The sequence below is a fragment of the Oryzias latipes genome, chromosome 23 (genome assembly GCF_002234675.1).
Source record: "Oryzias latipes chromosome 23, ASM223467v1".
In the NCBI taxonomy this organism is placed as follows: domain Eukaryota; kingdom Metazoa; phylum Chordata; class Actinopteri; order Beloniformes; family Adrianichthyidae; genus Oryzias; species Oryzias latipes.
In genome coordinates this window covers 1,590,977-1,613,930 of record NC_019881.2, presented here as the reverse complement: position 1 = coordinate 1,613,930, position 22,954 = coordinate 1,590,977, and positions in this window count along the sequence as shown.

The following is a 22,954-nucleotide window of genomic DNA, read 5'->3' as shown; positions in this document are numbered from 1 at the left end:
GCAAAGAGATGAGAGCTGAGAGCCTCTTGTGTTGTTTTACTCTTATGAATCCTCTGATACACAAGGTGTATATTTGCATAAACTCCTTTTCTAATTTAACTTTATTTATGTTGATTATATTTATATCCGTTTTTCTTGGACAGGACAGAAAAGAAGAGGGGGGTAAGGGCAAATGAGGAAATGGGGGGGGGGGGTGAGATCGGTGCCACTTTCTTTAGATTGTTACAAGTTTCCTCTGTTTGTTGTTGTTCAATTTTAAGTTTTTTATATAAAAAAAAATCCTAATCGCAATAAAAAATCTCAACATTTCCCAGTTGTTAAAATAATTGTGAGGCAGTTGAGATTGTCGTGTGTATTTCTTGTAATTACCCATAATCCTTCACAGTTTTAGCCCAAAAACAGGACAGCCAGAGTGTGACTGGGATTACACAGATATAAATATGATCTTGGGTAAATAAACAGAGTGAGATAAGGGATTACTTTGTCTCGTTGTGTTTACCACTTTTTGAGTAACCAACCAAAATGGGGTTCAGGAGGACCTTAAGCTTTTTTACATTTTCAACATTTTCAAAACAAAGTCTATCCTTTATTTGTTAAAGATAATACTTTAAATTGAGTTTTAAATCTACAAAAAAATATCTTGTGATGTATTTTCAAAGCGTTCTTAGTGGTCTTTTAATTATGATTTAAAATTTAGGTCAAAGATTCTGCAGAGCAGCCGCAGTTCATCACAAATGCACCTCTGAGTTGTGGGCAGGACCGTTGGCGTGCAAGCCCGCCCCTTCTTCCCATAATCCATCTGTTTACAGGCTCCCCCTCTAGCCTACAGCCCCTCACAACCCCCACCTAATATTACTGCTGCAAAACAAAAGTAGTGAGCAATCTCGGAGCCATCCATCCGTACAGTTTCCATCCAGAGGCCAGCTCGAACGAGGAAGATGAAGACGAGTGGATGCATCAAAATAAAACGGAACGGGACTTTGTGGCCCGCCCAGCATTTTTCCTGCATCACAAATATGGTCACATTCCGGAATTCCTACAGTGGGTGAGCCTGGTCGGCCCGTGTTTACAACGCCCGACTTCTCTTGGGCTTCCTCCTCCTGGGCGGGGGTGGTGGGTGGCCCCTGCTTCCCTCTTTCCTGAACCTCCCGCGAGGTGGGTGGATGGCTGCCTGGACCATGGGGCGGGTCTTCCTTGGGGGGCACGTGCCTGGGGTCGGGGTAGGGGGCTGCTCAGAACTCCTGGGTGGGGGTGGGTTGCTCATCTGGGGCTAAGGGGGCTCTACGGGGGCAGGGCAACAGGTAGGTTTGTAATATGTATTGGAGTGCGTGTGTGGACAGGCCCCGCCCCTTTTAGACAAACATTTACTCTGATTATCTTTCGATCTATTGTAGAAGCGTTCCCAGTGGTCCTTTAATGAAGTTTTTTAGACCAAACCAAAAACCTGGCTCATTTTTTTGGAAATATATTCTGCAGAGCGGCAGGTGTTCATTAGAAACGTACCTCTGAGTCGTGGGTGGGACCATTGGTTAGAAGTGAGCCTATGGTTATTTCCCATCATCCCTTTCTTAATGCTCTCTCCCACTAGCTTACAGCTCCTAAAAATCCTCGTCTGCTTGTGATTCACCAAAATTTAATTGAGGAAATACTCAGAAACACAGTTTTATATGGAAGCGATTCTGTAGCATAATTAAAAATAGATTAGATTAGATTTGTATATTAATCCCACGAATGGGAAATTTCCTCGTCACAGTAGCACGGAGTTTGGCACAAGTATGTACAGACAGTAATTAACAAATACACATTTTAGAAAAAATATTTACGAAAATAAAAGTGTTCTGAAATAATAATAAACAGGGAAAGAAAGTCAAAAGCAGGAATGCTTTTTCATTTTCAACATGAATCTGCATTTTTTGACTCAAAATTAAAATGAAAAAGCATTACTTCAAAAAGCTTTTTCATTTTATACTTAAAAACCGCTTATTCTGTGTCATAATTAAAACGGAAATGCAAAGAGGGGATTGCATTTGCATTTTCAAATCCACCCTGCGAACATTGTCTCAAAATTCAATTTGAAAAAGCATTTCCAGAGGGGAGGCGGGGCGATGACGTCACTGCTTTCTCCGTGTGTCCATCTGCTAACAGACACAGACATGCTAGGAGCAGTGGAGCTTAGCAGACAGATTTCTCCATGCTAACGTTTGCCGGTTGGACCAACACTCACTCAGCGCGAAGCTGCAGGAGACTATCTTCATAATGTGCTTTTATTACAGTCATGATTATATTAAGGGCCTGCTTGATCATATGTTTTTAAATCCGTGCAGTCAGACGACGCTGAAGTTGGCTTGAGATTCACAGCTTCTGATTCGCGAGGGCACTAAAGGAACATTCCGGTGCATTAAGATCACCTAAAGCCGGGTCCTGATCTTAATGCGAAAAATGCACCGGGAGTTTCCTCTTTGCCTGGTAGATGCCCTTCGTCAGATTGGCTGTGGTGTGAAGGGCGTTGTCACCAGATAACTTCTTTTTCTGCTGTTTACAAGCAAATGTTTTGCCATTTGCAGTTAGAAGAGGCTTGGAGCGAAATGTCAAAGCGATGCAATCCTCGGGAATCTAGCTCCAAGCTTTTTCTTGTCCCGTGTAAGAAAGACTTAGAGTCAAATAATACAAGCCACCGACAAACCGCAGCCATTTGGTTTCCCTTCATGATCAATTTTCAAACGGTTCCGTCCGTTGAAAAGGAAACTACCCAAATCTGAGTCCCTGATTGGTCAAAGTTCAGCGGATTGACGTCCAGCATGTGTTCAAAAACCATCCGGTTTGTACGTAGAGCCTGAAAACGGACTTAAAGACTATGAGAGTTCTGAACCCAGAAGCTGGAAACCAGAATGTACGGGTGTTTACATAGACTTCTTATGAAAGCGGCGCTTGATCGCCAGGTCCAGAGACCGATGTGAACGCAGCTTATGACTTTGGGGGCTTTGTGCGTCTTAGATGAAACAAGTCAAGAAGCAAGTCATACTAGGAAGTACACCTGATAAGAACATAGACTTTTGGAATATTTTTGCTATAATTTATAAAATTCCAGCAGGAGACTTAGCTAAAAAACACCCAAATCAAGACATTTCACTTAAATGGCTGCAATACATTTCAAAATAAATACTCCAAGTATGGCTGTATCAATGTATTTCCTCCTTTAGCCATATTACCAGGACTTTAGTTAAGAAACGGCCTAAACAGTTTCTCTAACTCTCTAAGGTTGATTGCTGTGATTAATGATCCTCACAGCCTCCTGTGGCCACACCTGATCATGGAATTCCTCCTTAAAAGCTCCTCAGATGCTTCAGGCTCATTTTTCCATTTGCATAATGAGTACAGATTATTTTCAACATGCACCCCATAATTTATTTAATTTGGAAGATTAACAAAAATAAACTAAATTAGTTAAACTGTGTGTCTTAGAGTCTGCGTCTCCACCTTTCATAATAACACTTTGTGTCACAAGTGGAGAATCATTATATTTCACTGATGTACAGTTATAGAGCACATCAACAAACAATATGTTATTGTTTCTTCTTATGGTGATGAGAAGTTAACGTCAATTATTAGGATGATGAATAAGTCTGATGTGCGGCGACACTTTAACGAATGCCCCCTCACATGCGCCGCTTCCTCCTGCGTGTCCATAATTGCATTATCTGAGTGCTTATTATGTAACTGAATGAGATGAAATTATGGAGTCGTTACTTTACGAACAAACCCCAGTTTAGTTAATGTTTAATGTGTGCGTGCATCAATTTCCTCAAATGGTGTAATTAGTGAGATATCTTATTAGGAAGTGAGTAATGAGTCGATACAAAGCCGGCTCCACAAATGTCCTGATGAGTCTGCTCAGCAGTGTGTGTGGAAAGGGCTTCATGGGGATTTGGCTGAAGGCTTCGGTGTTAACGCTGTTGCTGTTTTCTTCTTCTGCTGTTGCATTTAGTGATTTCAGGAACTGGAATAATTGTGCACTTTTACTTTTAAGTTTTGAGGAAACATAAGCTTGTTGCCTTTTTTTCAATAAAACTGCAGAAGTATTCAACAAAAAAAAAAAAAAAAGAGTTCAGCTAAACTTGTTTACTGTCTATAGTGCGTCCAGAGCAAAATATTTCATAACATTTCTAGTTTTTATTTTTAAGTCTTAATTTAGCTGAAGTTTGAGCTCTTCTGTTGGGGGGGCCTGGCTGCAGACAAGTTGATGTTTATTAGCAGGAAATGGAAATTCCACAGTTTTTCAGAATTAAAGCACTTTTACTAAAACCTTTTGATGTGAAAAAATGGTTAAGCGTGCAAGATAAGCTTAACATGGGACCAGAAATGTCCTTATTTTAATGTATTCCCTTCAAAAAGGGATATAAACAAGTGTTCAGGTTTGCAAAACCCTTTTACACTGGAGTTTCAGCTCCGAGCGGCTTTGCACCGGTATGAAACATATTAAATAAGCAGTGTGTTGCATATCGCTGAAAAGCCACCTTTCTTTGCGAATCAGCTGATTCACGTTGATCGCAAAAGGAGTTATGGTCAAAGGGCACATCGGTTTTGACAGAGACGTCTCTGGTGTTGAAGCTTTAAAGCTTAAAATGGGGAAAGAAAACTTAACTGTTAGGGTTAAATTTTTACAAAGAAAAAAGTGTTTTTCAACTAAAATTGAAGGGTGAGAGTTTGGCACTTCCTGTTCCAGTCAGAAACTTCTGGTTGTGGCTAATGATGTCCGCGTGCCTTTAAGTTTCCTCCCGCTAGGTCCTCCTGTTTTTGTCAGGATGTCTTGCTTGAGCAGAGGCCACAGCCATGACTTATATGTGCTAGAGTCGCTGTGCTACAAAGGAGCCTAAAGTTGGACACCGTATTGTAGGTATTGGACTAAACATGTCATGATCTCGTGAGACTTAGCAGACCCAAATGCTGAAAACCCGGAAGAAAACTCAAAGAATCGTCAGGTAAGTATGAGGGATTTCATTCACAGCCAGTGAATGAGCAGACTTGAGGTTAGAAGGATCTTGATGCGTAGGCGCAGCAGGCTGGAGGGTATTGAGGCAGAAATCAGTGAGCTCGGATGAAGCTGGATCCCAGGAACAGACGAGGAGCATGAACAGCGGTCTGCGACCAGAGGAGCACCCGTGGAGGTTTTTTCCTGTGGGTGAGCAGCACAGAAGCAATTAGCGAGGCGAAGGCAGACAAGAGCAAGAACATGAGTCGACCAGACTAAGCACCGTAGAGGAACAACGAACTGGCGTCGAATGATGATCCGAGGGCTCCTTAAGAATGCTGCAGGTTGATGAGGTGAGTGGAACCAGCTGGTCGTGATCAGGGCAGAGAGGGGAGGGGGAAGGTAGCTGACAGAGGCACCGTGACAAAACATTTCAAATTCATTGGAATTGGTCAATAAATAAGAAACTTATGGTATTTTAAGTGATCACTTGTATGGCGTCATTTCATTCCTGAATAAAAAGCAAAACTATAATCAAAGATGTGATTGTTCTTGGTGTCTTAACGTTCTCATTACTTGTCCAATCCAAGAAAGGGAGGCATCCCTGCAAAGCTCTTCAAAAGAACAACAGGAATTAAACATGATATTAAATCCTTTTTATTTCCTTATTATCAAATAATAACTAATTACAAATATAAGTAAGAAAATAGTACAGCTCGATTTGAAGCTACACTGATGCTGTGAGGCACAGTAACATCTTCAGCACGACATATAAAACGATTTAGCTTAAAAAAACACATTTTAAAGCAGACATTTTATGTACACTTTAAGTTAACAATATAGAGAGATTCTAGAGTTTCATATCCCGGGGTGGGATCCACTAGTGGGACCCCTGCCCAGCCTTGTCCAGCCCCCTGCGGCGGTGCTCTGCAAGCTTTACAGCGACCTCATCCTGATCTTGCTATGCTGAGGCGTGGACTGAAGGGATCATTCTTTGATAGGTGAGTTAAACTAAAGGAAAAACTAAAGAAGGACGTTCCATGTTATTAAGCAGACCAACATTTTCAAGTAATGTGGCAAAGAAAAAAGAATCTCTGCTGCAGAAAAGCATGAAATAGTTCAATGATATAGAGAAGGTATGAAAAGCTTGGATATTTCACCAAAACCTTAGCATGATCATCGCACTGTGAGAGATTTAAGGCTGATTCAGACACACACAGGTCATGCAGATAAAGGCAGAACGAGGAGGAACAAATACTTTGGATTAGGAAAACAGCAAAATGTAAACCTCTTCAGTCCCCCTAAACGACCCCCCCACCGGCAGAAACGGTTGCAGTGGACCCAGACACACATGAAGACTCCTTTTCAAACAGTCTGGTTCACTGATGAGAGCTTGTTCAGCCCTGGATGGTCCAGATGGATGGAGTGGTGGGTGGTTGGTGGATGGCCACCATGTCACAACAAGGCTGTGATGTCAGCAAGGAGGTGGTGGAGTCATGGTTTGGGCTGGAATCATATGGAGAGAGCTGGTTGGCACTTTTAGGGTCCCTGAAGGTATGAAAATGACCTCTGAAAAGTAGGCGGAGTTTCTGACCGACCACCTTCTTCTGTGTTCCAAAAAGAAGAACCGTCCGTCTGTAACAAAATCCTCTTCATGCCTGACAAAGCACCATCTCATGCTGCAAAGGCTGCCTCAGCATCATTGGCTGCTGTGGGCATAGAAGGAGATAAACGGATGCTGAGGTCCCCATCCTCCCCAGACCTCAACCTATATTTAGAACCTTTGGAGCATCCTCAGTCAATATCTCTGAAGGTGGAGGGCAGTTCACATCCAACCAGCAGCTGGGGAGGCTATTCTGACATCCTGGTGCCAAACATCTGGACTGATGGGCCCGATAATGATAAATCATGTAAAAAAATGGTTACGGTAGAATGGGGGGGGTTATATAAATTCACTTCCTTCTACTCCCTTTCAAGCAATATTTAATGTTATGTCTAATTATCATACGTTTGAAACATATTTGTATGACTGTATACCTGATAATTGTGCTGTTTTGGGCATTATTCTTGCCTTGATTGCTTGAAATAAAGCATTTCAAATCAAATCAAATCAAAGCAACAGAATCTTTCAACACCACATGAATGCAGAACAACTTTCTTCCCCTGAACAAAGGTCAATTTATTTGTAGTGGACCACAAAAAAAAACATTAAAAAAGATTTTTAAAATAATTTATTTCAGTTTGGCGGACCACATGAAACAGTTGAAAAGGCCACGAATGGTTTCCTGACCGCTGGTCTGTAGAGTCAGAATGAAAACAATTTACTCAGTCAAACTTGATCAGATTCTCCTGCTGGAAAAATCCATTAAGAAAGTTTATCCATCCATCATCCATCCATCATCCATCGACCCATCCGTCCGTCCGTCCGTCCGTCCGTCCGTCCGTCCATCCATCCATCATCCATCCATCCATCATCCATCAACCCATCCATCCGTCCGTCCATCCATCCATCCATCCATCCATTTTCTGAAGCGGGCACACCCTGGACAGGTCTGTTGCAGGTCAACACTGTTCATTTATTCGTCTTCTTCCGTTTATTCCCTTTCGGGGTCACGGGATGCTGGAGCCTATCCCGGCCACTTGTGGGTGAAGGCAGGGAGCACCCTGGACAGGTCGTCAGTCTGTCGCAGGGTAGAAACACTATTATTTAAACAAGTAAAACAAGTGCAAATGTAGCAGTAAAACATGCAGACAACAAAAACAAGTCAGTAACCGACAGTGAATGTGGGGCTTCTATCCGTACTCTGTGGTAAATCTTCTTTCTCTGTCTAAAGTGAGTAATCTGGGGAGACTGACAGCTGCAGATGTTGGACTTAAACTAGAAAAAGTTGGAGGACAGAGCTTGAAAACTACTCTTGAATCTTATTAAGCTTGTTGTAATTGCACAAACCCAATTAATGCCTCGGCCTTTTGTGATCTTCAAAGCCACGAAGCAGCAAGTGAAGCCTCGAACAAGTGGGAGAAGAGCAGGAAGAAGATTTGAGGGGGAATTAGGGAAAGCTGCAAAGCTTAATGAACAATAAAATTGACAAAACGCTGAAAAACGCTGCGTTTCTTCCACAGTGCCGTTAAATCTGTTGACATTTCATTTGGAGGGAAGACGTCCACCCCCAACCGCCGCCACCGCGCAGTCCCTCCCCCCCCTCCTGAAGACAACATTGTGCAACAAACAAATGAGTGGTCTGAGGCAGAAGATGAAAGATGGGTTTACTGAGTCGCCCTGCTGTTCCACTTTCAAGTTAATTAGAAATCACATCCTTTTGTTTCCCCTTCGCAGGCGTTTATTTACTTTCTCACTTCGACCATTAGAACAAATTTGCAACATGAGACGCAAATAATTGGATTTGTCACTGCGGCTGTCATGGATTGGGGAGCATTTTGTTTTGAGTTTTATTATTTTTCTTTTTTTTTCCTCTGTTGTGTTGCCTTCAACCAGTGAAAGAGTTTGCAGATTTGCTTATGGATGTTTGAGTTAAGTTTTTTGATTTGTCTTTTGCTCGCAATAAAGTGGAAAAGCGAGAAAAGCTTTACGCTGAGACATTATGAAATATTTTGTTTTCTCTCTTTAAACTTGGTCCCCACAGGACCAAAAGATAAAACACTTTCTAGCCATCTTCCCTGGCAACTAGACTTTCCTGGTAAAAAAAAGGATAAAATCTTCAGCGTGCCTCAAGAAAGACGCCATTATGCAACAAACCCAGTCAGCATGCAGTAATAACAAAATAATCTTCATGCAATATTTTCATTTGAACAGAAACGGGCTGCAGAAGTTTAAATTGCTGCTGGGTCTTTTACCACTTTAGAGCTTAAATTAGTCTCACATATTTTGTCTCTTGCAAAAAAAACTAAAACAGACAACCTTCTGCAACAGATCACAATAGAACAGAGGTGGATTTTAGAAACACGGTCCTACTTGCTGCTGATAACCTGCATTGTACTTTTTCCATGAAAACGTACAATGCAGGTTAGTTGGAAAACGTGTTCCTGCCATCAACACCTGTGCAACAGATGCACTACTCTAAAATGCTTCTAATATGTTTGTCATCAAACACCTAGATAAAGCCCAGTTCTACCTGGGACGAGTACGAGGGAATAGAAAAGAGGTGGTCCCAGTGACCCCCCCATTAGGGACAGGTGAGCAGCCCTGATGAACTCATTAGAAACAGCAGACATGACGAGGAGCGGCACCAGCAACTCAACCCTGAGGCCAGAAAATGATTCAGAGTGGTTCCTGTTCAGGGACTGGCAGGCAGAACCTTGCTAGGAGGATAGAACGGTATCAAGACTTTGGAATCAGCCAAACGTTAGCACTACTTAACCCTCGTGCTATCTTAGATGACCCCACCCTTACTTTGACATGTTCTCCCTACCATGACAAAGGTGGATAAAGGTGGAAAGATTTCATGTAATCCATGGACACCAGTGAAGATCACAAATCATTGAAGAAAAAAGGTTCAGAGCACTGTCTAGTGGGTCTAGATGACCCAACTCCCAATGTTAAAGTGCATAGGATAGACCAAAGGTTACAGTTAAAGAATTAGAAGTGGTCACTAACATAGATTTGCATTCGACTAATCTCATCAGGGACCCAATGTCTCCCTGCTTGACAGTCAGCCTTAAGGGGTTGGATTAGAACATTTGCTTCCCAGGATGAGCTAAAACCCAGAGTGTTTTCTTAGGTAAGACCCTTCTTGCCACTGCTGATCTGGATCTGTCTGGGCTTTGAAAATTCAGGCCTGTAGGGCATCCAGAACAAAAACCACCCGTGTGAAGTGGTGAATGCTGATTTGCTGTGTCAGCGACACGGCCTGACGGAAAGGTGAACCACAACTGTCAGGTGTAGATGTTAGTCAAGGGGCGGGGCCTATCCAGTGACATACTCAAGTATTACAAACATACCTGTTGGCTCCAAAGATCTTCACACACAAACATGTCAACAAGTACACAATGCAACTACTGCTCAAACGCACACATGCCAAGCATATCATTCTGTCATTAGTGTAATGTGAGCTGGGAGCTGTGCTCAGCTGAGCTACTGTGGTGTATGATGAAATGTAAAGAGAGAGAGAGTGCACCCCCACACCAAGACCCCCACCGAAGACAAGACAGCACCAGTACCCACACCCCACCCAAACACTCACATGGGATAGTAGATTAAGGAGGTCTCCACGCCAGGTAACCCACCCCAGCCACCCAGAACAGGACCAGCAGAGACCCCACAGGAGCTCCAGCCCAGCCAGAAGAACAGCCCTTTGCTGCGCCAGGGGGCCCGGTCCATGGCCCAATCCACCGGGGTGCCTCCCCCCCAACCCCAGACAAGCACACTACAACCATCCAGGGGTCCCCAAGGTAGCCCCTCCCCAATGCTCCAGGCAACCACCTGCCCACCCCACAGGAGGTCCAATAGAGAGCAAGGCAGGGGCCAGGCCCCAGCGCCCAAGAGGATCAGGATGTCCAAGAGAAGTGGGGGTCCCCACCTTGCCCATCCAGGCTCCCCCACTGTTAGCATTTTGGAGAGGCCCAGCACTTGAGGGCAAAGACCAGAACCAGCGCCACAGAACTCAATGGTCCCTCAACCAGGGCTGGGGGGACAGAAGATCAGATGCCTCACCTTCCTTGTGTGTTCAGAGGTGAATTTTCTAATGAACTACTGTTGCTCTGCAGAGACTATGTCCTAGGAGACGACACAGATTTTTGGATTCCGCCTAAAAGGGCATCATTATTATTAAAAGACCACTGGGAACAGGTTTACACTGATCAAGAAATGATGTAAGTGGGACTTTATGCATCTTGTATTATTGTACCAATCTAAGTGAATCCTCATGTGTCCATTCAGAGTATGAAGTGCAACATGACCTGTGCACTTTCTGCAAACACAAATTTAACTGCATACAAGAAAACCAATTCAGGTCAAATGGTTTCACCCACAACCTAAACTGATTATTTCTAAAATAGATCTTAATGCCTCAAGGGCAAGGCAAGGCAAGTTTATTTGTATCGCACAATTCGTACACAAAGTAATTCAAGGTGCTTCACAAAACAGAAAAATGCATTAAAATCACAATACATCATAGAAATAATCAACGTAAAATTTACTTTAAAAGAAAAGAAAAAAAAATTGAAAATTGATTCAAAAATAAAGGAAGGAAAGGAAGGAAAAGTGCAGATAGGACCTTTCAGTCATATACACGGCTAAACAGAAATGTTTTAAGTCTAGATTTGAACATGAACACAGAAGAGGCCTGTCTTACGACTTCAGGGAGGCTGTTCCAGATTTTAGCTGCAGAATATTGAAACGCTGATTCCCCTTGTTTAGTTCTGACTCTGGGAATCAACAGGAGGCCGGCCCCTGAGGTCCTCAGAGTACGAGATGGTTCATATGGCACTAACATGTCAGAGATGTACTTTGGTGCTCGGCCATGGAGAGACTTGTACACAAGCAGAGACGTTTGTCTGTGCAGTAAGCACACTGTGGAGAGTACGGTGACGTTCCTAATCCTCCCGGGGGTCAGACCACTTCCACAACCAAAGGCAGCTTCCTCAGTCCTGGGGCTGTGGAGAGGCGGTCATCCTGCACACACACACACACTGAGTCCCCCCCATCTGGAACAGAACCAAAGCAATCCGCATAATGAAAACATAACACCGAACCATCAAACCAGAGAGCAACTGGTCTCTGTTCAGCCTTAAAAATGAAGAACTAACAGGTAAGTTGTATTTTTTTTTTCAAATCAATGCCCCATTGATCCCTCCAGTTTGTAGAATGTGAGGGGAAGCCCAGTCATGTGGAGGGGGACGTGTGTCTGCAGGAAGACGACTCATTTTGGCAACGGCTGTTTGGCACAGCCGGTGGAGAGCCTTCCTGTGCGATGCACAAACACATTTCACATTTCTAAATTGCTCCATCTGGACTGCAGTGGGAGTGACAGAACTTTTCTGTGAGGTTGCAGCCCTGCTTTCTTTTGCTCCCCTCACTCCCACCTATTTGTTTAGCAATCCCTGTAAATTAGCCTCTCAGGCTCCCTAATTGTGTCTAGATTAGACACTGACATGTTGTAAGATGGCTTTAAATCCAAAATACCTCTGGAGCACAGAGAAGGAAAATTTGAGCATCTATTCCTGGACTTTGATTGTGAAACATGCACTCGTACAGGGGTTGACCCTCACGGGGGCTAAGGGATTTTGGGTTATTCAGACCCATTGCTATGGAGTGTGACCTGGTTTGCATTGGAGGCAGATGTCTCGAAAGTTCAGGAACAACATTTCTTTATTTGACACGAACCCACATTGGCTGCACAGCTCACTCCCCCCTTCAGCCCTCTCTTCACACTGAGCTCCTCTGCCTCGTATGGGCTCCAAGTTGATTGGCTGGCCACGCCCAGGAAGGAAGTCGCTTTATGCAAACGACAAAAACAGACAACAACAAATACAGGGGGGTATTCCAGAAAGCAGGTTATGCTAGCTCCCACGGTAAGTTTGAGGCTAAAGAAGCGGATAACCTCAGCTTTCAGTTCCAAAAACAGAGGTATGTTTCAGAGTATGTCCGGTTGCCATAGCAACTCATGCTCTGAACATAACCTGGTCTGGAGCAGGTTTAGTTGAAGGTTAGTTTGTTTAAAGAGAGGTGAAGCAGCATGGCGTGTCCATTTGAAGATGATTTAGTGGATGAAGAAGCTCAGATAATACTTTTTCCACCATGAAAGGGTGATAAGACCACATATGGATGTTGGAAAGATAAACTTTTTACTTTGATCCAACATAATTATTTGCTTCAGTTAAGATAAATCATTTTTTTTAGTTAAGTCGGCTTAAAAATAACACGTAGTTTTCAGACATTTGTTTTACTTTCATTCAAATTAATTCAATTAAGTAGGTGTAACTTTGGTGCTGCTGTTAGATCGGCACCGCAAGGGATTGTGGGATACCATTCCCTTTGCCTGTCTGGACGGATTTGGATACAAGTGTGGGTTTTTGACCAAATGTGTTTAGCTGTTTTACTGTGTTTTGTCTAGTTATTTGTCCTGTTATGTTTAATTCTTTCTGCACCATGAGTGAGAGGGAGGAAGAGCATGATGAGCTTATTCAGCACCACTAGTGCATAGTGGAGTATATTAAAGTCAGAAAAATATTATAAGACATTATGATTTATGTAACAAATCTGTTTGTTTCATTCATTTTGTTGTTATAAAAATGAGTACCGGTATATCTGCAGGTTCAAAAGTAGACATATGAGAGTTCAAGAAGTACAAATAATTAAGATGGAAAAACATTTAATTGAATTTGTGTAATATGACATTTAGTTAGATAAATATGTAAATTTGAGTTGTAAAACTTTTTTTTATTTTAATAACGTGTTAAAATTAAAGTAATTTAAGTTGGATAACAAATATATATATATATATATATATATATATATATATATATATATATATATATATATATATATATATATATATATATATATATATATATATATATATATATATATGTATATATATGTATATATATATATATATATGTATATATATATATATATATATATATACATATAAACAAAAAAAAAACGCCCCTCTCACCCTTCTGCGGGTGGTTTCTCCTCCAAGCTGGGGTCCTCTACCAGAGGCCTGGGAGCTTGAGGGTCCTGCAGTATCTTAGCTGTTCTTAGCACTGCTCTTTTCTGGACTGAGAGGTCTGAGGTCTTTCCAGGCCTCATTTGGGCCTTGAGCTTGATGTACTCATGCATCTTGGATGTTTCATCCTGGACAGTGGCTTCTACGCTCACTAGTCCTCGGCCTCCTTCCTTGCGGCTAGCATACAGTCTCAGGGTGCTGGATTTGGGATGGAACCCTCTATGCATGGTGAGGAGCTTCATGTTTTAACTTCCGTGGTCTGTATCTCTTCTTTTGGCCATTATATTATTCCTGTTTGCTGTAAGTTGCTGCCTTCACTTGGTGCCTTTACGACACTCAGCAGTCGTCAGTGAGGTGCTAGCACTGGCTTCTTTCTGACCACGTGCACACGCTGGACACGTGGCGTGTACAGGTAAGTGCCCGAAGGACATACACACATACTTTTCCGCACGACATGTCTGGGTTTCAAAATTAACACTTCCATTGTACTTTCAAAATTTTACATTTTAGCTCATATTTAAGGGGACATGCCCGTGGGATAACGCACGTTCACAGTAAGAAAATACGTCAACATATATGACATAGAAGGTGCGTTTTACAAGCAGTCACTGAGGAAGGAGAGGACTTTATCTACTCTACTGGTTCCCTGAGTGGGCTGTGATCTTAAGGTTTCATGCAGACCACCACATTTGCCCATTTTTTGCCCACAGACAGCCCATATCCACCTGTAAGGGCAGTTGGGACTAAGGCTTAAGATTGGCTCAAGAGGCAAGTCTACCATGGGACATAAATATGAGCAGTTATTTGTTTTTTCACACAGAGGACTCTTTCACACTGAGCTGTCTGGTCCACACTAGAGCTTGTTCTTTTTGGATAGAAGGCTTTAGGTGTCAAGATTAGAAATTCACTTGAACTCAGGTCCAACAACATTCAAAAGATGGTTTTCCTGAAAATCTTTTTCCAGAGAATGATCTTCACGGTTCTAAAGATCTTTGCCATCAGACGCCTTTCACAACACGTAGTCTTGGATCGAGCCGCTAACCACAAACGTCCCTGGACTGTCGGGGTGTAAAAGCCTTTTAGATATGTAACCAGAGTATTTCCTCATCGACCCCTCTTTGATCCTCATCCTGTTACCCCACCACACAAAAGACCCCAGCACCCCACCCTCACGAAACCCCCGGGGCCCGGCAGACCCCTCCTGTTCAGCCCTGAAGACACAAACGATGTTTTAATTGTCACTTCTCGTTAAAAAAGTCTTGACATTCAAGCAGCGACAGAGGGAAGGCGGCGGGCATAATCAGAGGAAATGGAGAGAAAGAGCGAGGGAAGAGAAGAGAGAGATACATGGCAGCCGTTCAGCCACTAAGAGTGCTGTTTGGCTCAGAGCGGCGTGCCTCCTTCGCTCCCATCGCCCTGTCTCACTCGGTCGGGGCATGATCTGATTTGACAAGCGCGCCGCTGTCATCTTGAGTTTGTCCAATTTGAAATTCTAATTAATGAACTCTGCGCCACTTTGTGTTTCTTTTGTTGTGTACTTGGTCTTCTCCTCCTCCCCCTTCCTCCTTCCTTCCCTCGCTCCTCCGTCTCCTTTAGTCGTGGCGGTGTCAGTGTGCAGCAGGTCGCTCTGGGGGAATTGTGGTCCTGCAGCGTGCCGGATCAGCGTTTGGTTTGGTTTTGTTTGTCTCCTTATTTTAATGAGGATCAGCATTAGACGCTGAGGGCTTTGCAGTGCTTCGTTTGTCTTTCCACAACTTTTAAGTCGTCTCACCTCTGACAGAAAAAAATCTGGGATGATGGTTAATATTTATCGCAGAACCAAACGGACCTGGACAGACTCAGAAGTTCTGTTGGGCTGGAATGGTTAGTAGAACATTTGAATCTGGACCTACTGGAGCTGTTCAGTGTCGGACGTTTTTACATTTCACTGTTCTGTGGTCATGGGATGTTTTCAAGTACTTTCTGTGTTTAACACTTTTTTACATACATGATGCATTTTTTATTGAGCTGCTTATTAATTGGTTATAACTTCTTGTTTTCAATGACTGAATGATGCACTGCTAATTCATTTTTATGTCGTACTTTTTTTTCCACAGGCGTTCTGTGGGCAACAGGTTATAGCGAATACTCATGCAACACATGAGGGTGGCGTAGGTGAGACGCAGGTGTGTCGTACGGATTTCTCATTTTCTCAATCCTCCCCAAACTGTGCTGACCCAAACTGAGCCCATCAGTGCTTATCATAAGCGAGCCCTCCTTGCAGGCCCGTTGCACACTCTGTGCTTGAACCGGCTGTTAGAAGTGAGAAAATCAGACAATCCGAGTGTAGTTTGTGTCTACCAGCATATCAGATACACACTCTGTGAGTTCAGCATTGTGCGTGCTCAGTAACAAACCGTTACGTGGACCTTACTAATGACCAGACTGCTGCATTAGAGTACCATACGACGGCATACCCAGTACGCCATAACTGTGTGTAGATTACATTATCCTTACAAATAGATCACACGCACTGCAATAGTACGTTCTATTCTCATGATGTCCCTTAGGGTGAACGCACAAGTCTCAAGACACGCTGGCGCTCCCTCTAAGGTACAGCCGCTACGGTCTACAACCCTCTATAACCTGAAAAGACTCAGTCTCCTTACAGGTACATGTGACCAAAACATTACATCTAACTACATAGTCTTTATTCAAGAGTAACAGACAGACAGGTGGATCTGCCACTGATTGATCGATCAATTGATCGCTGGCCACCAGGCACCAGAATTACAGACAGACAGAAATGTCTTGTTGATGCCAGAGGTCAGACTGGTTCCAGCAGATAGAAAGAAAACAGGAACTCAAAGAACCACTGGTTCCAACTGAGGTTTGCAGAAGAGCATCTCTGAAAGAACAACACGTCCAACCTGGAGGCAGATGGACTACAGCAGCAGAAGACCACACCGGGTACCACTGCTGTCAGCTAAGAACAGGAAACTGAGGCTACAATTCACACGGTCTCACCAAAACTGGACCATAGAAGATGGAAAAACGTTGTCTGGTCTGATGAGTCTCCATTTCTGCTGCCACATTCAGATGGTAAGGTCAAAATTTGAAAGCATGGATCCATACTGCCTTGTATCAACGGTTAAGGGTGGTGGTGTCATAGTGTGGGGGGTATTTTCTTGGCACACTTTGGGCCACTTAGTATCAACTGAGCATGGTTCCATGGTTTCTAGAACATGACAATGAGTTCTCTGGACTCAAACATTCTCCACAGTCACCAGAACCCAATAGAGAACCTTTGGGATGTGGTGGAACGGGAGACCAGCATCATGGATGTTCAGCTGACGAACCTGCAGCAACTGTGATGCTGTCATGTCAACATGGACCAAAGTCTGAGGAATGTTTCCAGAACCTTGTTGAATCAACGCCACCAAGGATTAAGGCGGTTCTGAAGACAAAAGGGGGTCCAACCCAGTACTAGCAAGGTGGACCTAATAATGTGGCTGGTGAGTGCATGATAGCTACTTTCATGTGCTATTTTCAAATCTACAATAAAATGTAAACATGAGTATCAGAACTTACTCCGTGTTTTCACCTACTAAACTGATGTAAACAGAGATTATTTGAACCTGAGAACAATTCTCTTCTGGGCTTTTAAAGTTAATTTGACAGTTTCATTTTTTGTTTATTCTGGGTAGCAGCAATTATCCTCCACCAAAACTTGAAAAAAAGTAAAAAAATAAGATAAAAACTCAAGTGAAAACTGACCTGGATTCTCCAGGGCTAACTGAAAATGCATATTACAAAATGACTTTTTTGGGTCTCATCTGTCCACAGCTTCTAACTTACACACAAAGATATTTGCATTATAAGACCAGTTGAAGACAGCCTTTTATCCTTAAACATCCTTAACGTTTCTTAAATTGATGCTTTTTTGGGTAAGATTTGCCTTCCTTGTTAAACTAAAATCCTATTGTGCATCACTTTCTGTTTATTATTAAACAGGTTTCCAGTAGTGAAGTCACTAAAAAACACTGTAGTCTCTGTAACCTTGCAGACTTGTTGTAGTGACGCATGCAGGGCTACAGCAGCTGCACAACGGAGATGCTGCTCCTCTGGTTACCAGGCGGTGGTGCTGCCCACCTACAAATGACACACCTTTGGAGGAAGCGGCTCCTGCGAGGCAGATCTGTGGAGAAACGGAGCCTTTGGAGAGCTGCCAGTCACCATGAGAAACCACCGCAGAACGAATCCATTTCTACGGTCATCCTAATCCACCAGCACAACGGCGGCATCGTTTAATCACAACATCATCATCCCCATCACCACTGTCACCATCATCCTCATCTTCCTCCCTAATGCCTTAATAAAAAATGCATTTTTTTTGTAAATAAGAGCTTGCGATTAAGCTCAGATTAGTGCGCCTTCAGTCGGACAGTGATGGGTTTTGTTAACACGAGAGTAACACTGGGTGTCAGTTGTGTGTGTCTGACTTTACATCAGCGTTATCCTCCTGCCGCTCATGTTATCACTCTTGGCTTAGAGTTTTAGGAGACTTTTTCAACAGCAGCGCTGCTTAAGAGCTTAGAGTAAATGGATGGATGGGTAGATGGATGGATGAAGATCAGGCATGCAAACGTGCACACACACACGCACACACACACGCACAAGGAGATCAGTGTCACTCACAGGGCCTCAGCTGCAAAGCCTGATGTGCTTTGTGGGGAAAAAAAAGCTGTTTTAGGTCTCACCAGTGCTGGTAATAGAGATGCACCAAAACGTCAGGCAAACATCCAGTCCTTCTGACCCGCCAGGAAGACGCCGTGGACTACAACCACGACGTGGTTGTAGTTTCACAGAACCGCTAAATTCTAACAGTTGGAACCCAAAAAAGGAAGAAAAACTGCATCTGTGGGATGTTTTCAATGAGTTTTTTTTCAAGACTGCAAAGAAAATGTATAAAAAAGCATCACTATTTGCATTGAAGTGCTTGGATAATCCAAATACTTCAAATGAATTAGATGGTATTAATATTGAGAGTGAAGGAAGTGACATTTCTGGTGTCATCAGTGATTACGTAGAAATCCCATATTAATAATATCCACACAAAAACTGCTGTGTTACATAAAGTTAAGCTTGAGAACAAAACATTGCATTTATTGCATAACTAAATTACTGTGTTGACATTTGGGGAAACACATGTAAAACGTACTTAAGATCAATTCCTATTCTTCAAAAAAATGCAGGAATTATAGAGATCCATCAAATCCAGTATATTAGAAATGTAAAGATTGAGTCGATGAAGGTGTTCAAAATGTGTTGAAAAAGCCAGGGGTGGAGTGAGAATATTTTACAGTGGTCCTTTATGGGGTCGTGTGCTGGGCGGGGGGCAGTACAGGCAGGATAACATCCATCATGGATAACCCCTCCCACCCCCTGCACCAAACTGTAGAGGTGCTGAGCAGCTCCTTCAGCACCAGACTGTTACCCCCACAGTGCAAGAAGGAGCTACTGCAGGTCTTCCCCCCCCACAGCCATCAGACTGTACAACACCGTGTTAGAGTGACACTTTCACTCATTTATTCACTTATTGTCACAGTTGTTGTTTTTAGTTGTTTTTTTGTTCTTATAACGGTTGTTTTGGTGCATTTTTTATTTCTCTTTTGGTCTGATTTAATTTACTGTTATGCAGGTTGCAGATGCTCTTCTGTTGTTGAACCTGGAGGTCACTTTGATTTTGCCTGAATGTCACTTTTTGCTCTTTTTTGCTGCTGCAGACACAAGAATTTCCCCATCGAGGGATAAATAAAGTCTGATCTTATCCTCCATGTGCCTGCGTGTGCGTGTGCCCGCCCGGCTGCGACTGCGTGTGAATTCCATGCAGACGTGGGTCCTGGTGGTGAGTAATGTTCTCCAGGACCGGCGGCTGGCGCTGCTCCCTCATCTCCCTGCCGGTGGGAGTGAGTCAAACGCGCACACGCTCTCCTCACTCGCGCAAACATACATGTACACGTGGTGCCAGCCTGTTTGTCTGCCTGTGGGGCAGCGGAAACCGCAGCAGCAGATATGCTCACATACATTTATAAATATCTAAAGTTATTCACTGACATCACTTAGTGAGTCAGTGTTGAATCCCAGCGTGTGTTTAGGTGGACAGATCCTACCTGTCAAACGTTGGTTAAACATCAACTTGTTACATTTCTTTTGGCTTCATTTTTGCCTCCGGCTACAATACAAATAATTATTTTTGGTGCTTTTAACATGTTTTGGGGCTTTTTTCTGACGATGGTGGACAAATATAAAGAAATTTCAGCTCAAAATCACCATCTGATGTAAACTCATACAATGTGAACAAACAAAATCAATTTTCTTCAAAATCATGGCGTTGATTTGGTGACATGCAATGTATATTCATTTCTCTAAGTAAATCATTTTATTATATGGGAAAATACATTTTATTTATTTGTAAACTGTTGCTTTTTTGAAGAAAAGGTTTTTTTAATGACTGAATGATTCAATATCACTAATTTACAGAATCAATTCATACAAATGGATTAAGGATATAATGACTTGATTCAACCTAAACTTTTATTTGTACAATCATTTCTATCTCAAATTTTAAATTGAAAAACATTTTTAAAAAATCCACATTATCATTGTTGTTAAATTCTTACAAAGTAAACAAGTAAAGTGAGTTTCTTTTAATTTGATTTAAAAAAAAAAGGCAATAAAATTGTGCTTTTGGTGCTTTTTAAACATGTTCTAGTGTCTTTTTTGCATAATGGAGGACATATATTTAGAAAATTACATGTGTGGACATCATAATTTTGGTTATGTTTCCACAGTAATACATTCTCCTTAACTGGAGGCCTGTGACGGTGTGTCGAGTGTGAAGAGGGATTGCTGAAATATTTTAAGCTCAAAGTTACATTTTTCTTAGTGATTCTATTCAAATCTTTGTGAATGGGAAGCATTGGACGTTTGTAAAATGTCAAATTTGTGTCGTAGAAACACGCTGGGTGGAACACGTTCCCCGCTCCGGTCCATTCCAACACATCCGGACAAACGGATCCGTGTGAATCATCGTTTTCCTCGTCCGAGCCGGCATCTGGCTCCAAACCGTACGGTTTGTTAGGTTGGGGGTGTTGAGCCAGCATTTAAACAGATGGGTGACGGGAAGGGGGGGGGACTCCCAGCCACAGTTCAGAGGCTAAAAAAACTACTACGGCCCTGCAGAACCCGTCCTAAAAAACAACACAGGTTGTTGGATGGTGGCTAAAAACGGCATAATCTTAATTTAAAGACTGCTGGGAACGCTTTGAAAGTAGATCAAAGGATGATCAGAGTGGGACTATAAAGACGTATTAAAAAAAAAACATAGAAAGCTGACTGAAGCCGGTTAAACACACATCCTGTCACACACAAGACACTTTCACATGTTTGATATTTGTGTGGCTACGAGGGAGTCCGTCCCTCACAGCAGTTTAGTCATATTCTAATTTCATAGGAGCTTTGTGCTGTACAATGATGAGTCTTTTTATGTTTTCCATGAAAACGTTGAGCTGTCATTTGGTTGAGCTCTGATGCCTCAGTAAAAACCAGAAGCACTAACAAAGATGGACACAAACAAATGTGCCCAGGCATCCCGAATCATCACAGCAAATGAGCACATCATAAGACTTAAGTGACGGGTCTATCCATCAGCTGCGAGGTTCACAATGAACCCCAGGCGTGTGCGCTTCAGCCACTGCTGTGTGTGTCTGCGCAGTCATCACGTCCCCCTCCATCATTTGCTAATCAGATATCATAGTTTGCTCCGGCAGATTATTGAAATATGTCGGCCGGTGTTTGTATCACTCCATCACGGCTGAGGAAACGGCGATGTGACAGGCATGAACAACCCACCAGACGTGACGATGTGGGTGTGCCAGCTTCGGTAACGTGCGTTTTAATGATGCCGTGTGGAATCTGCCGTGTACGGTCGCCTGAGAGCGCGGATGAAACGGTTAAACACGGTAATTGCCGTTTACTCTCAGCTGTGCTTGTGCTCCCGTGGGAGAGCAGAGCACTTAGCGGTCCGCTCACACGTTCCTTCATATAGGACCTCTTCTGTTAATCCAAAAGCGATCGCATGAACGGAAAAACAAACTCGTTAGTGCTCAGCCTCACAGCTTCTAGTAGTTGTTGTTGCCCCCCCCCCCCCCCCCCCCCTTCTATAGTTTTCCTAGAAGAGTTTTCAAATGTTGCCCACTAACTGCATTTGAAGAATCAATTCCTCTTTTGAGGGAACAAGAGTTTCAATCATTTTCCTCATAAATATACACACTCTAATCTCACACAGCAAAAGTTAAGCTTAAAGTACGATTAACGGAATGCAAAATGGTTTAATTGTTTTGCAAAAAGCTGACATTTTAACATGGGAATCAATGGCAAATTGCTCTTTTGTGATACCAGCCTCTAGTGGTTATTTCAGGAACTGTAACAATTGGTACAAAAGGTTTGCATTTGATTCATTTTCCGAGTCTTCACCCACATCAAAATTGACCAAAATGACCAATTAAGTACATGAATTTTCACATTTTTGACCAAAAAGTCCTGTACTTTACGCACCATAGGTTGCACCTTCAGTAACTGGTCTTCTTAAGAACGTGTGTAATATATAAGGCGCACAGAACAAACTAGCCTAGAGCATCTCCACCACTTACTGTTGGAGGACGTTTGGTACAAAATGTCAAAGCGGTGCAAAATCTCACAAATTTTGCACCAACTTTATTCCGATATATAAAAGACTTGGTGTCATATAATTGCGTCCGGACACAAACTGCTATTGTCAATGTCTCCTTCATAGTCAAAACGGTTGGCTCCTCCGTGGGTTGAAAAGGAGCCGACTTGTTAGCTGCGTATTTACAATTACACCCAACCAAACATTTGGACAGAGCGCCATGTGCCTCTAAAAATCGCTTCAACATCAGTGACACAACCAGAACTATGGAGCGGAATTCCTGAAGAAAATGCAGGGTTGATGCTATATTTCTGAATGAAAATGAAACTTTAAGGGCAATATTTGACAAGAAATAAAAAATAAAGAATATTGTGAAATATCCAACAAACCAGCGAGCTTCTGCACCAAGGAGTCCCCATGTATTTCAATGGAGGCAAACATCCTGGAAATCCTGGAATATTATGAAAAGTTCAAGGATCTGAAGGAGCAAAAGTCACAGCTGGAAAAAACTGAAAGAGCTGAACATTTGAATAGTTGGAAGGTTGAAATAGCAGAAACATTGTAGGAGGAGTTAAGCTGCACAAA